The sequence below is a fragment of the Hibiscus syriacus genome, unplaced genomic scaffold, assembly GCF_006381635.1.
Source record: "Hibiscus syriacus cultivar Baekdansim isolate YM2019G1 unplaced genomic scaffold, ASM638163v2 tig00117048_pilon, whole genome shotgun sequence".
Taxonomy (NCBI): domain Eukaryota; kingdom Viridiplantae; phylum Streptophyta; class Magnoliopsida; order Malvales; family Malvaceae; genus Hibiscus; species Hibiscus syriacus.
The window spans coordinates 3,663,870-3,670,088 of record NW_024063538.1 but is presented as its reverse complement, the minus strand read 5'-3'; the positions used below and the strand labels follow the sequence as shown (position 1 = coordinate 3,670,088).

The following is a 6,219-nucleotide window of genomic DNA, read 5'->3' as shown; positions in this document are numbered from 1 at the left end:
GACAAATCAATCCAAAAGCTTTAAACGGGCATCGGTTCATTCTTGTGGCAATTGACTACTTTACCAAATGGGTGGTGGTTGCATCATATGCCAGTGTCACTCAGTCCACTATTTGTAAATTCTTTAAAAAGGATATCATATGTCGGTATAGTTTACCATAAAGAATCATTACCGATAATGCAACCAATTTAAACAACAAGATGATGGATGTTGCATATGTACAATTCAACATAAAGCATCACAACTCTGCCGCTTATTGACCAAATATGAATGGAGCGGTAGAGGCAGCAAACAAAAATATCAAGAAAATAGTAAAGAAAATTACTGAGACATACAAAGACTGGCATGAAAAGTTACCTTTCACCTTATTTACCTACCGAACTTCGGTGCGAACTTCGACTGGGCCAACTCCCTTTTTATTAGCTTATGGAATGGAGGTTGTGTTGCTCATAGAGATAGAAATCCCATCACTCCGAGTTTTGTCAGAAGTAAAGTTGGATGATGCGGAATGGGCATAAACTCGATATGATTAACTGAACTTAATAGAAGAAAAGAGGTTGAAAACCATTCACTATGGTAAATTGGGAAGGGCCTTATGTCGTGAAAAAGGTTTTCTCAGGAGGAACTCTAATTTGACTGAAATGGACGGACCAGAACTGCCCAATCCTGTTAACTCTGATGCAGTTAAGAAATATTTCGTTGAGAGTGAAAACCCGAAAGGGCACTCTAAGTCGAAAAAAAGGTTTTAGAGTAGGTCCAAGATGAAAACCCGCAAAGGACGTCTTGCAACCAGGGGAGGATCCAAGTTGAAAACCCGAAAGGGCGGCTTTGGTAATGATCCAGGATTCATACACAAGAAGGTCTCGAATCATGGTAATAAAGCATCACGGCGTCCAAGTATTTTAAAGACTTAGTAATTTGGGAGGAACTTTGCACTCTTCCAAACGTTGTCACATCTCCTTGACAAAAGTTGCACTAAAAAGTTTTTCAATTTTTTTAGAAGTTCAATATGTGTTCACTAAATCTGGTAATGAAAGGAAAAAAGAAATCTTAGGTTAAAAAGAAAAAATGCCACATCATCCATAAATGCTACATCATACATTGATATTAATAAAATAAATAATGATGATTAAAATATGATCAATTCAAAAGTTAAGTGATTAAATTGAAAACTTTTAAAGTTTAATGACTAAAATAGAAGAGAAAAAATAAAAGGGCTAAATTGAGTTATTTTCTTGAATTGAAGGGTCATATTAAAAGAAAAAATAGGATGTTGGCTTGCTTAACGTGCCACTTCAGCACAAAGTAACAGAGTCGTGGTCAACGACGAAAATATTGGTCAAAGAACCGCATTGATTTTTTTTTTACTTGAAATGTCATATTAGGTGAAAAAAAATAGAGTCCATATTTTTTTTTCTTTCTAAAATACGGGGGCCTTAGGTTACCAACTTCTTTTTTTTAGCTCCCAGGATCGACTCGTTTATTTGAACTCCGAAAGTGATGAGCTCAATTACTCACCATGTTCATCCTTCTTGTTCACTCAGTGGACGCCAAGATACCACTCGTCGATGCCGAAGAAATCGAATTCTATACCACCACTTCCCCCATCAAACCCTAACCCTAAAATCCACGAAATGAGAGTGGTCGTTCACCTCTATCGAGATGCCTACCAAAGCTCCCTACCCAACCCTAGCACTCACTCTACTTCCCTCTTTGTCGTCGTCGTGCCCAACTATCTCTCCACCTCCGATTTCATCCGATTTGTCAGCTTCCACCTCGAGAATGTCGCCTACCTTTTCCTCATCTGGTATCCTCGTTGCCCTTAGCAATTCTTTCATAGATGATTTTTTATCTCAATTTCATGAATTTTTACTTTTAAAAGAAAATTTTATCTTCGTATCATACTTTCGTTAATGATGTGTGTTTTGGAATATTAGGAATGATGGAATGGAAGATAGATATAGCGTATTAATCGAATTAGTTAACCAGTCGGAGGCTGATGCATTCTATTTTAGCTTGAACGGGAAGAGGTTTTCACCTTGCTTTACCTCCTAATGACTTCATATTGATCCTTTTGAGCTATAATTATGATTAATGAGTTGAATTTCTTTTAAGCTGAGTTATGTCGCATCCTCTTTATGCATTCCGTGGAATACACAGAATTGGCCGAGATTGCAAGCACACCTCCTGAAGGATTCGCTGCATTGCCTACTTGCCCCATTTGTCTCGGTTAGTGCTAATACAGAAATTATCCTATTTGATCTTGTGTGTGTATGTTGTCTTATATATTTATGTTATTAATTTCAGTTCTTTGTTTTTTGGTGTTTGATGACAGAGAGATTGGACCCGGATACTAGTGGGATAGTTAGTATGTTTTGTGACCATTCGTTTCAATGTTCTTGTCCATCAAAATGGACTTACTTGTCCTGTACAGTAAGCTAGTTCTCGGTTCCATGAAATTTGTACACTTTATATTGTATTCTTGTCAGTATCCTTCTATCATTATCCAGGAGAAGCTTACTTTATTTTTTGGTGGCGGTTACTACTATTGCATCTGCATCTATTTAGTTTAGGACTCGTCTTCGTTAAAATTGGTGTACAATTTTTTTCCATATGGAATAATGTTTTAATTAGCATCATTCTTGTTGGTAGGTCTGTCGGTTTTGCCAGCAGCAGGATGAAAATCCAGTCTGTTCTATTTGTGGATCTGGGGAATATCTTTGGATCTGCTTGATATGTGGTTTTATGGGGTGTGGAAGGTAATGCATTATCAGCTGTCCCTTTCTTATTGTGTTTAAACACAATAACATTATCTAAATGCAATTGTCACTTTATTTATGTTTTGAATTGTTTTTACATGAATTCATGGTCTTCTATGTTTCAATCCACTCTTTTGTGGCACTGCAGATATAAAGAGGGTCATGCCGTTAGACATTGGAAAGATACACAGCATTTATATTCCCTTGAGTTAATATCACAACAAATATGGGATTATGTGCGCGATGGTTATGTTCATCGATTAAATCATTCACGAGTTGATGGCAAACTGGTTGAGATGAACTCTCGTTGCACATCAATTGAAGGGACTTGTCGTTCCTGTGGCTATGGTGATGATTCTGGAATTAATGAGGTCATCTACAGCAGCAAAGTTGAAACTGTGTCAATCTTTCAATTTTAATAGGTTTCCTTGAACGAGTACAACAATCTCATTAGCGTTAACCGACTCAAATATGACTTTGGCTCCAATTATTGAATTTCTTGGAACAGCCTGTATAATGAAGTGTTGTAGATCAAATTATATCGTCATACTTTCTACTTCTTGTTTTGAAACTTTGTGTCTTTAGTGGTATATATGTAACAATCTAACAGCTGCCCTTTTCGTGTACATGTGCCGACCTTGACATAAGTTCCAAAGAAACAGGTTTTCGATGAGTACAGCCGACTTCTGGCTACTGAGTTAGAGAAACAAAGACAATTAAGAGAAAGACTCTGATGTTGTTTTAATTTAAGGATTTCTTTCTCTGTTCTTGTGTTCTTGTCCTACTGGTACTATTGTGATTTTTACGTATAAAGAACTATTATTCATATTCTGCTCTACTTCCCATCCAACAGAATTATGAATCTATGCTTGCGGAAGCCAAAAGCAAAAGAGAGAGTACCATTGCTGAAGCAGTGGAGAAGGCTGTGACATCCGAAATGCAGGACATCCAAAGTAATCTGGATAAGTGCACTGAGGAAAAAAATGCTCTTGCTGAGTTGTGTTTCAACATGTTCCGATATGCAGTTTCTGAATGTTGAACGTGCAAACCATTTGCATAGTCAGTTCTTTATGACATCATCATTATCAGTTGTACAATTTGTTGCATTTGTTACTATAGTTTCCTAATTGCAGGTCAATCGCAAACTCATAAAAGATCAACAAGTTTGGAGTGAAAAGGTCAAGGAAATGGAAGAGAGGTACTCTAATTTCTACCCTGGATCTATTAACATAATTATTATTTACATTTCTTGCCCAAAAAAGGGGAAACTGGCTACCGGTGCACATGCAACTCGTTTGTATTTACCTAAATATTTTTTAAATTGTTAATCTTTGTTTGCTTGCTTGTATTTTGCGTCACAAGTATTAGCTTGTGGCTTTTTCTCTAATTTTCTTTCTTGGCTTCCAGATCTTACATGATGTCTTTGTTTTTCATTTAGGGAAGCTTCTGAATCGAGGTTGATGGATGAGAAGATACTTGATCTAGAAGAGCAGGTATCTTAAGGAACTAAGTTTATATGTCTCTGCAATTGCTTGAGATTTTCCGGCTTTGACAGTAGTTTATCGTGACAGATACGTGATCTTAAGGTCTATATTGAAGCTCAGAAGACGCTTGTTGACGTGACAGATTCAGATTGTATCAGGGGAGGAACGGTCTTGCCTGTTCCGTCTACGCAATCTTCCTTCAGCTAACAGCAGGAGGCACAAGAAATCAGGTCGAAGACGGAATTAGGTAAATGTGATTACTCTGAGGAAAAAACACAATCATGGTTTCTTTTTTTTCTTTTTCTTTTTTGTATGGTTGATTAATGTGTAGATTCAGCAAAGGTTTCTGAAGATTTAGAGAAGTATTGGGAAAGAAGCACGATCAATTGCCAGTCTTTTAGCATGATAAAATTTTTGGCAACCGCAAAAATAATTTTGACAAATACTTTAGGCCTAATTCATTATTTCTTCCGGTATACGTTTTCTCTCCTCATTTTCATTTAAATTTATCTCCAAAAAAATTAAAAGGAAAAGTGGCCAATAAGAACATGACGTGGCAACTATAATTATTATTACTTTTCTTATACTTGCAATTGGTCATTAGTTTTTTCATTTAAGTCCTTGATAATCAAATTGGAGTCAAAGTTGTAGTCTATTGTCGATGACTTTGGGTGAAATTGACTGTTGTCCATGACTTGTAATTTCTTATTACAAGATATATTGTCCTTAAAACGTCGATTGTAGGATCAGTTGGTTGTATGATATAAATATATATATGTAGTATTTTATTACACAATGTAAAATTCTTTTAGTTTTATACATATTTAGGACTGTTGGATAATTGAAAACAGATAGATGAGAATAAAAGTAGAAAATATGAAGATATTTATTGGGGAAAAAACAAAGTCAATTTCAGCCATCTATTTGCGTATATATATGTATATATCTTATTTCATCTTGTAAAAATGGATTGATATTTAATGTCTTGTTTAGGAGAAAGTTTTGGGAGTTTATTTAAATATGAAGGATAAATTCCCGAGTAAAATGATAGATCTCTTAATAATCAAGTTGACTCGTGATATCAATTCATTTATAGATTTAATAAATAATATATATATATATATATATTATTTTTAATAAACAAATAACTATTAGTCATTCTTTTATAATAGACTCGAAAAATTGAACATGAAGAAACATTCTTTTGAGAAGATGAACAATATATCTTGAAATTAGACTCATCCAAATATTGTCGAAGGAGATTGAAGCATTATATCATTGAACCTAATTTTCATTAATTTTGAGCATGTTATGTGAAAAATCAACCTGAAGGGAATAAAAGAGAGTGAAATGCAAACAAAGGAAACGATGAGATGGTTTTGAAAAATTATTTTTTGTGTGTTTAATTTTATAAGTTTTAAAGGGGTTTTGAAAAATCGAAATTGATAAAGTGACATATAATGAGATTTTAGAATGATAGTCAAAGACGTTGGATAATTGTAATTTTCAATGGTAATTTTTTTTTTTTTGGAAAATTCTGTGAACTTCATTAGAAACTGCTTCCAAGTCCTAACAAATGAAAAAGAGTACCCAAAATATATTAAATTAATGGTAGATAAAAATAAATAAAAGTCCTCTAATTTTGATGAAGATGATGATATAGAAAAAAAAATTTCACGTCATTATCAAAATTGATACATATAGTCTAATGCTTTAATTAAACCCAAAAATAAAGTTCAATACTTATATTGAAACGTTTCAAGGTTAAATACTAAAACTGGTATAAAATCAAATTTTTAATAAATATGTAATTTACCCTTCTAATTATTATTCCCCGCAAATTCGAGCTTATATGGACATGAACTTGCAAATTTCATTATCTTGATTCAATTACAAAAATTTTGATTTGAATGTTAAGACATCCAAATTATTTTACTTTCGTGAATAACATTTAGATTCAAATATTAAATCGTTTT

At 34.0% G+C, this 6,219-nt stretch overlaps 1 pseudogene; it reads left to right on the top strand.

Moving 5' to 3' along the window:
- The first annotated feature begins 761 nt into the window (after positions 1 to 761).
- LOC120197372 lies at positions 762 to 4,490 on the top strand (annotated as a pseudogene).
- The last annotated feature ends 1,729 nt before the right edge of the window (positions 4,491 to 6,219 follow it).